This window comes from Micropterus salmoides, unplaced genomic scaffold (genome assembly GCF_014851395.1).
Source record: "Micropterus salmoides isolate LMB-PRFRI ecotype aquatic unplaced genomic scaffold, ASM1485139v1 Ms_hic_scaffold_2, whole genome shotgun sequence".
Lineage (NCBI taxonomy): Eukaryota > Metazoa > Chordata > Actinopteri > Centrarchiformes > Centrarchidae > Micropterus > Micropterus salmoides.
In genome coordinates, this window is record NW_024041150.1 from 2,422,911 (window position 1) to 2,437,337 (window position 14,427).

Below are 14,427 nucleotides of genomic sequence, written 5' to 3' on the forward strand. Positions count from 1 at the left end.
AAAACAGAGAAGCGGCTATTTACCAGCACCCATCACAACTTGCTGCATCACTTAACTGCAGTAACCTGAAAGTTGCTAACAATTCAATCTTAATAGTGAACATTTTGAAAAGACACATTATTTATGTCACGCTGTTATTAGAGCGAACATAATTGAGGACCAACTTAGAAGTACCTAGAAGTTATGGCAAATCTAAAGTGATACAAATGCTTTTTAAAGCACCCAGATGTAATGTTTTATATCCTTTTGCCCTGACAATTAAAGCTGAGGTAGGCATTTTATTTCAGAAGTACTTATCTGTTGAAATTCTCTTTACATCCCAACCGCAATCAATAAACACTAACAGCTAGCTAGCTAGCAAGCTACTTACAACGTAGTTAACGTTAGTAGAGTAGCTAACGTTATGTAGCTAACACTATGTAGCTAACATTAGCATATTGTGTTCTACGTTATTAACGGGATGTAACGTTAGCTAACAAGATGTAGCAAACGTTAACAACATAACACTTACCTAACTTATGTAAATTACGCAACCTACTACAATAAAAACTAAAATAAATATTGTCTTTTTATTTCATTTTTGTTTCACACAGGAACCGGACTTACTTCTCTTGGGTCAGGGACCAGCTAACTATCCATCCCATGTAACTGCTTTCTTCACTGGCTCAAAAAGTATTCTTGATACCAACATCTGCACACTGGCTGACTTGTTCTAGGTGCTGAGACAACAGTAAGTTGTGCTCTGGTGTTAATCCAGAGAGTTGTTTTGGAACTATGTTAAAAATACTGAGGGGAAAAAGGACACATTCTAGTGAGCTGCTGGTTCAGAAAGCTGCACACTAAGGGTCTGAAATAAGCACCCGCCACATATGGGTAAATTGTTGGCAGTGGCAGGTAAAATCGCCGAGCCATGGCACAAGGAAGGACACATGTAGTATGTTACCGTATTGTGGCGATCACAATACACACACAACTCAAAACAGCCAGTGAGCTTGCAAGCAGCACCGGGTGGACTAGGTAACTCCGCTGTTGTTGCTGCTTGCTGGGATCCAGAAGAGGAGGTTTTTGTTGAGCAATGACTGTAGCCCGTAACACACTGTGGTCAAGTGTTTGTGGGATTTGTTTCTTCTCATCTGTGTCAGTACATTTGAAATACCTGGTTGTTAGTAATTGTTAAGGTGGACTGATTGTCGTGTACTGAATGTCATGGTTTTTTGTGCATGCAAACATGCATTTAAGGTTTTTGTGTATTGAATGACAACATTACTTACATTAAATGATGCCTAAATGACCTGAATGTTATTCATTCATTTAACGCACACATTTCGAAAGTGGCAGATAACATTCTGAGTGGCAGACAAAAGAAATTGCTTGCCAGAGTGGCAGGCAGTGATAAAAGTTAATTTCAGACCCTGTGCACACTCATAACTCCTTTGCATTTATTTCAAATTCAACATTGACGTTTTGGCAAACGGACTTCAGGGACCACATTTGTAACCATGTTTTGCCTGACATCAAATTAAGTCCTTTGTCCAGTCCCTCGTGTCCCTCAGGCTACAGAACTGCTAAAATTAAGTATTATTGTAACAATTTTACACCATTTGTTGGGTTTTAGGAATAAATCTAAAATTAAATAAAACATCCCTAACGTATTAAAATCAAAATTGCTCCCAGCACTTTAGTCTGACAAAGAAAAATAATAATTTAATAGTTATTAACATTGACATTCATACTAAATAAATGCACAGGGAACAATCCCTTCACAAACCTATCCCATGAGATAATAAAACTGTCCCACATGGTATAGCAGTCTAAGAAGCATGTAGTGCCATAAACTGTTAAGTGATTCTAACAACAGCTCATGATTTATGATTTATGTCATCGGGTCTCTTATGCTCATCTCACCGTTTCTCTTTAAAGTCCAATAAAGAAGTGAAGCCATAAAAATAATCCTAAACTGTCCCAGAAGCTTCTGTTTTGCCTGAACCATTCAACTTTATATTCCAGGTCCCTTTTCTCCCAACAGAAGCACGTTTGACATGTACAGTAATCCAAATGACTTATTGAAACAGTCACTTAGATGTTGAAATGTCTGTATGAATCAGCAAGATCTCACTCTCAATTCAATTTAAATAAATTATCCTATTTCCCTGCAGTTGTCACCATAGTTTATTCTAAAAGTATAGTTTAATGGACAGAACTGGAGCTATGTTACCATTTTTTTGGAAATCCACCACCACTCAGCACATTATAATTTTGGTCATATTTATTCGGTTATTAAAGAAAAGGTTGTTTCAGTAATAATTGCTACAACATACCAAAGCGTAAACATCTTGTTAAACCACCAGAGTGAGGGTCACATATATTTCCATGACAGTATTTAGTGGTGTGCACCTTGAACTCGATACCAGCTGCTGCTGCTTGCAGACAAGTAATCAGTCAATTAGTCACAAAGCGTCAGGTGGTGCAATCCTCTTGATGTTGGTGATGGTGGGGCTCGAGCTTATGTGCTGTTGATTCACTCCTTCCACACATTTACCCTGCAGAGGTTGTAATAACAGATACACAACATACATTTTAACAGAATCTGCTCATCTGGGACGAAGGTTCTTATTTTAATTACCCTGTCTGAATTTTGTAAGTATTGATTTGTTAGTTGGACTCAAAGAGAGGAATAACAAAAGACTGGGCCGAGACTGTGGAATTTGCAGTGGACAGGGTGGAGTATAGAGAAATACAACGATAACAATGACATTTAAAAAATAATAAAGACAGAAGCTTTCTGATGTGTTTAGTGAAGCATCTGCTTAGGTCATGTGGCATTAAACGCAGACACTCACATATCCCCCCCGCACACTCACACAGAGCAGGTTTTGAGGTAAATAACACCTGACGTTTAAGTCAGCCGTCTTTCGCTGCCCTGCACATTTTGCTTGGACTGAGCATGTGTCGCCCTTTGGTGCTCTGACTCATATGCTAATGCTGCTGCACGCCGCTATGGTAGAGGAATGTTAGAGGGCAGGAAGGTAAAAATAGCTGTTGACCCAAGTGACACTTCATGAAATCATTGAGGTGGGAAAATAGGAACGAATATGTGCTTGTAAAGTAATGATCCTTTTAATCACATGTTGATATTAAAAAGGTCAGAACAACAAGAAATCTTACATTTGAATGGTCAGTTTGGCACAGAGGCGCAATACTACAGTGCTTCTTAAGGGTTAACATTTCAGCAGGTGGTATTTTAACATTTCAGTTGGTGTTTTTCTTTGAAGCTTTAATGGTAGATATTTATGGCCAGTAGAGGGCAGAGGAAATCCACAGCAAGTTTATTCACACAACTTTTTGTCAGGGTTAACTTATTGTTTACTCTGTCACTTAGCTTTTTAGTAAGGGTAAGGGGTTAGGGGTCACACAGATTATTGCAAAGATGTATTTGTACCATCGACTCCAATTGGATGTTAATAGATGGTACGATAGCTTTCTCCATTTTACATTTCCATCCTTTCTGGTACCATTTACCAGGCCCCCTTTTGCTCAGTGATTGCAAGGAAAATTGTTATTTTAAATGCTCATAACTGGGCATTTAGAGACATCTTAGAGATTTTGGGGAATATTTATAAAGTTAATGTTAATAATGTATAATTTTACCACATTTCTGGATAAACCAATCGCTAACCATTATCATAACCCAGAGGAAAAATCTTTTGCTCAGAATAGTCTCTTCTATAACTCCTGAGAAAACATTAAAATCTCTAGTATATCTTTTTGAGATCACTCCAATCTGAATTGTTGTTCCTAAAACCCCTTAGGAGAAAAGGATGAGATGAAGTGAGATTGAGGTTTTGAGACTTGGGTAAGACAAATGGATACTGAATTGAGATTACAACAGGATAAATGAAAGTAACAGATGAGATCTCATCATTGTATCTTTTTGAGTTCATTAATGTCTTGCTTATTGCTCCTAAAAAGCAGTTGAGGGCACTGGGGAGATGTTCATGAGCTTGATTGTATTACGTTACTGTCTGTGCTTGGAGAACTGTGCTGGATGCCCTGAGCTGGATTTGAACCCCGCTTCTGCTGTTTTCCCAACCCACATCACTGTTTCTTTTCCATAACTGTGAACAAAACGGAAATGTTGACTCAGTTAACAGACAGAATGAGGATTTAGTGATGTAGTAGCATACTGACTGTACTACTTTTACTGGTGAGTGGGAAAAGGAGGATGTGTGTTTTTATTTTAAAGAAAGAAGGATTGGAACAGCAGATATATTTTGTTTATATTTGGTACAGTGAATGTTTGTGTTGATAACCATTTTGAAATAAGAGATATTTTGTATATCAGTGAATAAAGTCTGAGCAGAGCTGCAACGGGAAACCAGCAACTGTAGCCTGTCTCACTCTTTCTCCTGTTTTACAGGAAAATTATCTGTTTATGGGTTCGCCATCTGAGACCTGTAATAAAGGCACTAAAAAATGACTCATCTCATTCTGAAATATTCTAACCGACCCCGCAGTTGTGCCTCCTTGTCACAGATTCGAACAGCGACAGTTCATCAAACTCATTAATCAGCTCCAACTGGTTCAGACCTTTGCAGCAAGAATCCTCAGCGACACCGGTTCATCTGAACAAATCACACCCACTCTTCTCAAACTTCACTGGCTCCCTGTGCAATACCGGCTTACATTCAAGACTCTAGTCCTCCTTTAAAGCCTTCCACAACCTGGCCCCTACGTAACCCTCTGACCTCCTCCCAGTACATGCTCCCCCCAGCTCCTCCTCTGCTGGTACAGACACAGCTAACACATTCACAAAACTCCTCAAAACACCTTTTCGTTAGACTCTTTAGACTTTTTATCTATGCCCTGTGTATCTGTGTACTTATTTTAGACTTGCACTGTTTGTATTACGTGTTTCATTTAAACCATTGTAAGATGTCCTTGAGTGTTTTGAAAGGTATCCTAGAAATAAAATGTATTGTTATTATTATTACTATTATTAATATTAATATTACCTTGACAGTATAACAGAAAGCACCACCAAATCCTCACAGACTGGTTTCAATTCCCACAAATCATCATTATAGCTATAGCTATAGTTTAAAACAAGTGTATTTCATCAGGGATAAATTGTTCTGTCAAATTATCAAACAGTTATTACACATAACAGTGAGAAAAAGTGGATTTATGAATATATCTCAAATGGCAAAATGCATGATTCTTATTTTGCATTAAAACATTTTGGGAAAGGTTTACAGCTTAGACTTTATCATGACAGGAGTACAATGTTATAGTGAGTGGTGGATAAACACTGTGTCATACTGGTGAAGTGAAGTGCACAACAAACACTGTTATGTTAATTAATTCATGCTCTTTGATAACACATTCAAATTTACTGTTAATGCTGATTTCGATGTAAGTATACTTGTGTCTTCATTTCCACATGGGAAGTCTTGTGACCTCATTATCATTTTCTCATGCATTTGAAATTTTATTATGGTTCTAGGCATGAATGTTGCTGATGCCTAACAAGACAACATATTTATATGTGCTGTGAAGCCTTTTTTGCTGACTGCAATGAACACACATTTACAATCCAAAGTGAGGCTACGTATATGAATAAATCAACACTCAATGCCCACAAATGCCCTCAAAATACTTAACATTGAGTCATTTTAAGACATTTCCTCACAAATTGCTTAAATTTATGGCTTTATAATCACCTGTGTCTGAGAAAAACTGGCTTATGAATGTCAGGAAGCAAAGTCTTTTCAAAATTGATGTATCATTTTGGAATGAGTCCCTTTTATCTCTGAAAAAGAAATCAAATGAGTAATGAGAATAAATTTGCTGCAGGGCTAGCTGCATTGGAAATGTGCATAAGTGTGGTTGACTGGGCCTCCATCCACATTATTCTTTGACTTTATGTAGTGTTGCTCTTTCTGATCTTTCAGGTCTGTTTTAAGACTTATATCACAACTGATGAAGAGGAGTGGAAGAATTTTTCCTTTCAGCTTGTGTCTCCATCGCTGCCCGTCAGCAAGCTCCCTTTTTGAATGTGAACTTAACTAGTTCCACTATCTCAACACAGGCACTTTTATGAGCCTCAGTAGCTTATTCAAATAGCATTCATTTACAGTCACATAAAGGGGGAAATTAAACCAATAACTCACACACAGACAGACATGCACACTGTCTCATATGGAAATCAACACACATAAATGCATACACCGCATTAACCAAACACGTTTTACACTAGCACACCCATCACACGGCAAACATAGCATGAATTATGAACACATTAACAATTCAGCCTTCAAAGTTGTCTTCACACAAACTTATGTTTTCTTCCTTGAATAACTAAATGGGTTTTGGAGACAAATTCTCCAACAAGGGAGGGTCCCACAGCCTCTTACCGTCCTAGGGCTCATTAGCAGCGTCAATGTCTCAGGGGAACAGCGAATGATTGAGTGAGAGAGCAAAAAACACAGCTGAAGCAAAATGTTGCCAGTTGACTTTTTTATACATCTTTTAAGTGTTTCTACACATTCTTAATATTCGGGGGCCCTGTATGCTCCTAGGCCGATTGGAAAATCAATTTGCCATCTCTGGCTTTTGTGTGGGTAAAGTCTTACAAAAAATATGTGAGTGTAAAGTATGTGAGTGTAAGTAAGTAAGCGTTTCATATCATAATACAACATTCTGATTTGAAATATGGCGTACCTCAGGATTCTGTTCTTGGCCATGTGTTTTTCTCTCTTTACATTTCACATATTGGCCAATTTATACACAATTTCCAACGCTTCACTGAAAGTATCATTCCTGAATTATTAAATTAGACGCCTGCGTGTCTGCTGTGAAAAACTTGATGTCACTTATTCTCCCGCTCCTAAATTATGATAAAACTGAGATTCTAGCCATTGGCCCTGCTCAACATCTAAACACTAGTTTAGTGATCAAGTTATCTGATCAAGTAACTAAGTCTAAACAACGTGTGATTTCTTAAAGTTTGTCAGATAAGAATCTTGGCGTTATGTTTGATCCTACCCTGTCATTTGATCAGCACATTCAATAAATCACCAAGAAAGTCTTGCACTAAGTCTTTTAATGGTAAAGAATGCTTCAACTTGAATTCTTAAATGAAACTACAAACCATATTTTTAGCTTCCCATCATTGGCTCCCTATCCGTGTCAGATCACACTCTAAGGCACTTCTGACGTCTTACAAAATTGTGAAAGGGCACACCCCTTCATATCTTTCTGATCTCCTTAAACCTTATTTTCCATCCAGGCTCCTGTCTGTCCCCAAAGTTCAAAAGAAGTCAGCAGGCTGCAGGACCTTTTCCTGTCTCACCCCGTCATCTGGAATAACCTTCCTGCTGAGATGAGACAGTCTGACTCTGTTCTCTCTTTAATTCAAATTTTTAAAGTCAACTTTTCACCAAAATTTCATCTAGTCACCTATTCCTGGAACTTTAGCCCTCCACCTGTGACCATCATCCTTCGGTCTCAGTCTCAACAAATCTGTTAAGCTATTACAGTTTTGTCCTGCTTTTACAAACTTTCTGCACACCGCTGCATCTCTCTCACCCTCTGTTTGTTTGCTGTCCCACAAGCACATTAGCGTCCAAGCGTCTCTCTCTTTCCTCCTCCTCTCTTTTCACTCAGGCTTCTCTGTGCTAGACCATCTGCCACCATGGGACCTCTCTCTCTCCAGCTATCAGTGCCTCATTCCAGATATTTGGATCTGAATCAGTTGTCCTGTAGGAGATTCAGCCTCTCTCTCTCTCTCTCTCTCCCTTGTGTGCATGAACATGCTTGTATGGAACAACATACAAGCATCAACAGAGCATCAAATACAGATCTACAATTGACAATACACTGGTAAGAGCAGCAATAAATACTAGTATGAGCATGGTACACGTAGCTCGTTCCACCATCGTGGTGTCACAGATGAGAATAGCCGGGACTGGGATTGCTTTGTGTGAAGGGATGGCAGACAGGCGGCGTTTGTTGGAGGAGCATAGCTGCACAGAAGGAACGTAAGTTTGTATTATGGAGTTTAGATAGATGGGTGCAGACCCAGTAGTCACTCTGTATGCAAGTATTAGTGACTTGAATTTGATTCTGCAGGCCACGGGGCCAGCGGAGGTCACTGAGTAATGGAGTGATAGAGTCCTTTTGGGCTGATCAAATATATTTTTTAAATCTATCAACAAATTTGCCATCTTGATTGGCCATACTATAATTTTAATATGTTGGTCACACATTTATTGTACTATTTTGTACACACAACATATTGTGTGCTGGGGTAATGTTACTTTTAAAAGATTACTTTTCTGATTCCTTGTGCATGTTGGTTATAGTGTCCAGAGGGCGCACAGCCTACTGTACATATTTGAACATGTGAATGTCATTCCATAGCCTAGTCTACGGCCCAATAATCTGTAACTCTGCAGACTAATAACATGAACGACAGGCACAATATCCCATTCACAGCTGAAATACGTTTGATTACAGTAAACATATATAAAAAGGGGCTCAATGCATATAACCAACAAATTTCATACATGAATCCAACATATTATTTGTTTTGCAATTCAACTGCAATGAAAATAGTTGGATTATTTAAAGTACATGGAAGTAAATAGAACCCCAGAGTACCTGACAGGTGGCACCGGTGCAGCCTTTTGGCTGCAAAAAAGAAAATTGAATAATGCACTTTTAATTTAAATGTAATGCTATTTACACCACATTATTGTAATCAAATATAAAACCAAAGCTATTTGCCACCTCCAGGGCATTACCTTTAATCTAGCTTGTTAAAAGAAGTTACCATCAGAGTCACATTCTCATAACAGGCACCTTCTGAGCAACAGGTTAACATTTATAAATCTGTTTTCTTGTTTTTTTTCTGAACAGGTATCAGCAGAAACATTTTTCTTTTATCAGGGAGCAGCATAAATATGTCTATGTCAGCAGCAAGTGTCCCTTTTTAGAGTGAGGTGAAGTGGTCGCCTCACGCACACACGCCCGCCTGCTGCCAAAGTTGAATTGTCTCGAACTTTTGTTTGCAACGCGCCGCAGAAATCATTGGAAGAGAGACTGATCCTCGCTGTTTGTGAGTTTCCAGAATCTATTACTGTTTACTAAATAGGACATCAACAGGAGGGAATTCACATGGCAGAGCATCCCCGCAAAACTAGATGAAGGCCTATCAGATAAAGTTATGTAGCCTATAATTTTAATTTAAGTTAAATTGGCTACAGCTGTTTAGCTCACAGAAGCCATTTCCATGATTACTACCCATAGAGCTCCTGCCGTTTACTCCCTTGTCTCCCTTTCTGATCACCGGAGCAAAGAGCAACCCCGCGGGGCCAAGCACTACATTGTAATTTTAAGAACGTTCCTCAGACCGACATCTTCCCCAACACTAACCAGCATGCAGTGTGTAGCTATCCACTTCACTATGGCATTCACTTCTATGGCATCTACTTCTACCACACGCTGCATCAAAATAATCTGCCGAGGCCTTCCTCCACTGCTTGTGTGGGTGGGTGATTTTCAGGCTGATAGACATCCCAACTCTCCTGTGACCCATGATTTGACTGTATGTCTATTCAGAGCAAAATAATAATAATAATAATAATAATAAAAACGCGTTAACAGCCCTAGTTATTTTGAAGAACATTAACCCCAACACTGATTGCATGTCTATCCATCCTGACAGATGGATCCGGATCCCTCTTCTGTTGTCTTTTTACCAGTGTTAAAGTTTTGGGGGAGTTTTTTCCCTTGAGTCAAATTTGTGATTTGTAATATTGGGCAATAATTAAATAAAATTGACTTATGGGTCATTTCCCTGTTGCTTGATGTAGAAGACAAACTTCTAGCTGAGATCCTTGAGGTCGGAAAGACTCCAGCAGGCAGTGCCAAACAACCCTAGCGGGAGGCAGTTTGTCATTCTGCATTTATCATCATTCTCCACAAGAAACCAAATGAAATCCAGTCCCCTCCTAAAGATTCTTGTATCCTTTGTTGATGTTTATAGGAATGTTAACGTATCAAGGCTACCACTGCGTCACAGGTTCTTAATCTTAAGTTAGCCTGTGTTTCATACATCACCACCATGCACACACTTAAGTCAAGAAAAGTCAACGCCGATTCTTCCTTTCAAAACAAACACGTGTTTAAAAGAAAAGTTCTGGGATCCTCAGTAAACACTGTACCGATTGCTAACAAAGCATGCTCTCGCACCATTTTAAAAAAGCTTTCATGCTGGCGCTTTTGTTCTTGAGAGAAAGAAACTGGCACCAGGTTTTTGGCCTCCTGTCAGCTTTTGGCAGCAGTGCTAACCCTTTAAAGACATGAACAATGAACTCTTGCTCTTTCTGTGTGCCCTTCTGTCGTGATGCTACAGAGCGTATCCCCACCACACGGATCCCCTCTGGATGATACATCAGGCTTTCTTTTATGTTGTTGGAGTTCCTGCTTCAAATCTTCACCACAGTGCCAATATGCAACTGTCAGTCGGGAAGCCAAACAGTAAGAATGGAAAACCATTTATAGATGGACAGATAGCTATTACCTGCACCGGGACCTAAGTACCTCATTTTATTCCCTTTCATGTTCTAGACTGACAATAAAAGATCCTTATCCTGTTAATGTGCACCAATTTTGCATTAGAAAACTACTTTTTGTTTGTTTTTACACGTTGGCATCGTACTGAGTTCTTATTATGTTTCTGAATTGTTTTTCAATTTGTTAATCCTACATTATTTGCACATTAAATGGGATTAATGTATGTCTATAAAGATTCTCAGTAAGTGGGAGGACAGCAGGAAATATAGAGTCACTAGGTCACATGCAACTGGATTTGCTTTTTGATTCTTAAAATACTAAAAATAAGGATGGACGTTAATAATAATTTGGATAAATATAGAAAAATTGTGATCGGATTAAATACAAAGACAAGAGGTCCTGATACCAAATGCCAAAATAAGTTTATCAGTGCCTCCTAAAAATTAACATTTCCAAATGAACAGCAAGAAACAATACAAAACAGCGCAATATCATAGTTCAATGTAGCTATACTATTGTATAAATGAACATGACACTACTTCCTGCATTCGCCCATAAATCACTAATGCAGAAAAGCTGCATCTGAACACAGTTTGTAGAAAACTAACAGGTAATGGTGAGCTGCTTCTCAAAATGGCATAAAGCTCATGCAATAAGTAAAGAAGTACATGCATAGGCAGTCATTAGCATACTAACAGCCAATTAGGTTGTGACTTTTGATGTTAGTGGGAGCCAGGTAAGAAAACAGGAGATAAGCAAAGAGACCGGAAGCAGGAGCAAAGAGGCATTTACATTAAGTAGCTGGCAAAAAGGAACACAGACAGAAAGGCAAAGAGTAAACGGGTGTGTTTACTGGAAAAGAAGTATGTAGCATGCATGAAAGCCAGCCAACAAGCTGTACTCATAACTCACAGGCATGCTGGTGTTCAGGAAGGGGGAAAGTGTGTAAGAAGACAGGTGGTAAACAAGATCTCAGTAAGCCAGCAGGGAAACAGGTGTTCGGGGACAGCACCATCATTTTTTATTCACATTTGCATCTTATAAATATTTGATAAATTAATAGTTTCCTCCATCTGTTGTGTGTTCTGGGCTGTTGCTTCAGTGCGTGGATGTTCTCTTCATTCCTGTAGGTGTTGAGCAGTCTGCCTGTTCATTTGACTGACCGGCATACTGGATGACTAAGTGACTGTGTCAACCCGTCACCCCGGCTCACTCAGTGGGATCCATTAAGAAAGCAGTGAGAGTGAAGATGGTCTTTCAATAAAAATGTTCTTTCCTCCTGCAATTTCTCTGTACTGTAAGTGGCGCCTCCCTGACATTCGACTAATTTGTGTACACTAAAGAATAGAGAGTGAAAAAAAGTAGGAGCTGTCAGTCAAATATTATATTCACACTTTTCATTGAATGTTCTCATCTCACCAGCAGACGTTTCTGTCACTATAATAGTTTGTTAATTAGTGTACGAGATTAGCGAGACAGGGAGAAGAAAGCCTCTTTTTGGAGCCTCCTGCTGTGCTTCAAAATGTTTGATAAGGCACAGCTGGAGTTATCAGGCCCACTTTTAGCTGCCCTGTAACCTACTTGTTTCTCCTTCCCCTTTGATTTTTGTTTAGACAGAAAAGCCTTTTTCAACTGACAAGATCAGTCTGGCTGTATCTTTACAAGCTCAGGGTTGAATATCCGTGTTAAACCCTTGCTTCTAAAGGCATTTGCACGTTAATCTCACAAAAGCTCTTACAGGGCGGTGTGCTGCACCTTTAAAATGATCTGGAACTGCTGCAGCTTCAGTGTGTTTAGAAAATAAAGCAGCCTTGTGATAAAAGCAAAGGGGTAATTAAAATGAGCTAATAGATGTTATTAGCTATTCATCAGCCGCAATTGTGTTCAAACTTTCCCCCGCAGGCACAGTGATACTCCCAAAAAGGAAAAGTCTTTGAAACAGGTAGCACGGCGTCTTCCTGAATACCAATTAGCTTCCGACTGCTCGGCTCTCTGCAACTCATCCATGTGAATCATTTGACAACAGAGTAGCCATTTTCCACGGCTGGCTAATTCAGCACAATGCCTGTGAGGGAGGTAGACAAGGAGCGCCGCGGGGAGAATGTCACGAGTATTTGGAAAAGGTTAGACAGAGAGGAGAGTGTGTTGCTATCATACACGCCATTCATCATCACTTTTATACAACACAGTCACAAAGGGCTTCTGTAGGTGCGTGTCTGGCTCTGTATTGGTGTGCACAGTGTCTAAGTATATGTGCAGGTATCAAGGTAGATTTCCCACTGTTTGAATGTACCTATGTGTGATTAGTGAGTGTGTCCATTTGTATACCAATCCCAATGTCCCCCCTAAGCCCTAAGCCCTCACGGACTTTACTGATGCCACTTGGAAAGTGATTGAGGTTGCAAGGGCTCAAAATGCTGTAGACATGAACGGGACACCACTTTGCCACATTATCACGTTACCTTGACGACGCTTAAACACGTTGCATACTTCTTATTTGATGTTTTTGCCTGATTTTTAGGTATTGCAGGCTCTTGTAAATGTAAATCTACATTTTTCGATAATCAGTGTGCTATTGGTGAAAACAGCATCATTAAGCAAAAACTAAAATAAATAGTTGAATAAACTAAGTGTGTAATAAGGTGATTGCATTCCTCTGACTTCATGTGCTCTATTTACCATCTTAAATCTTTGTTAAGAAAAATTCTAACAATTTTCACATCAGCGTTGGTTTTCATGCTTGTTTGTTTACTGTTCTTCTTCAGGCAGATTTGCAGTGATATTTCTCTCGCTTCCGGGAGTCCCCTGGTAACCCCCCAGTGTTTCACGTCACAACGCAATTAACTTTGGGAAATTCCCTCAGGTAAAGTCTGCAGAAATGTGGACTAGCCCCCGTGCACTTAAAGGTTTGACAGTGGGACAGCCCTAAGACCTCTCGGACTTACCGGGAACGCGCCTCAAAGTCTGTGAGTCTGTGAGTGTGGACGTTGGGATTGGGCCAGAGACTGTCGAGTGACCTCACTTGAGGACTTGAGCAGACTTCACACAGCTCCCTCTGGAGCCACAAAAGACTTTACACGTGTTTTCGGTGGAGTTCTCCTTTAACCAGATGCTGTAAGATCAGTAAAGCCGTTTTGAAACAGTGAGAGATCACAGAGGGAGCTAACATGCTAACTGATGAAGAACGTCAAAGAACGGCAGGGAGTCATGCATCCAGTAGGAATACAAAACCACGTGGTGACTGGTAACATTATCAAGCAGCAGTTACAATTACTCACACTGCTATATCTGAGAATCTTCTGCGGCCTTGTATTTTTATGTTTGAAGAGGTTTTCACACCATGGCTTTATTCATCAAAATGATTACATGCATAAACTGGGGCTTTCAAACTTCACTAGCTGCTGCTCTTCCCAAAGTTTACAAAGCTGATGCAAATGAACAGCAAGTTTCCACGACAACTCAGCCATCTAGTCCTCTGAACCAACGCAACATGCCGAACGTTATGGATTTAAGCTTTGATTAATTTATTATTTCACTGTGTTTTTGAATTCATTCATGGATTTGTGGATAGCGTATCATCTGACATTAAAGGAATCTTTACTTTCTATTTTGTCTTTGATCACAAGAGAAGAATTCCAGACTTAAAAAACAGTGAAGAATTGAAGCATGTGAGAGTACAAGAAGATAATGACAGCCCTCGAGGAACATTTCGAGGACTAATCTTTGTTCCTCAAATCAAACATAAAAAGGCAATTCTCTATGTTAATGAGCTCAATCACTCTTCCTAAAAGCTTCAATAATTCATTTGCTCCCAGATTGTCAGACATTCATAATGAATAACATCCACAG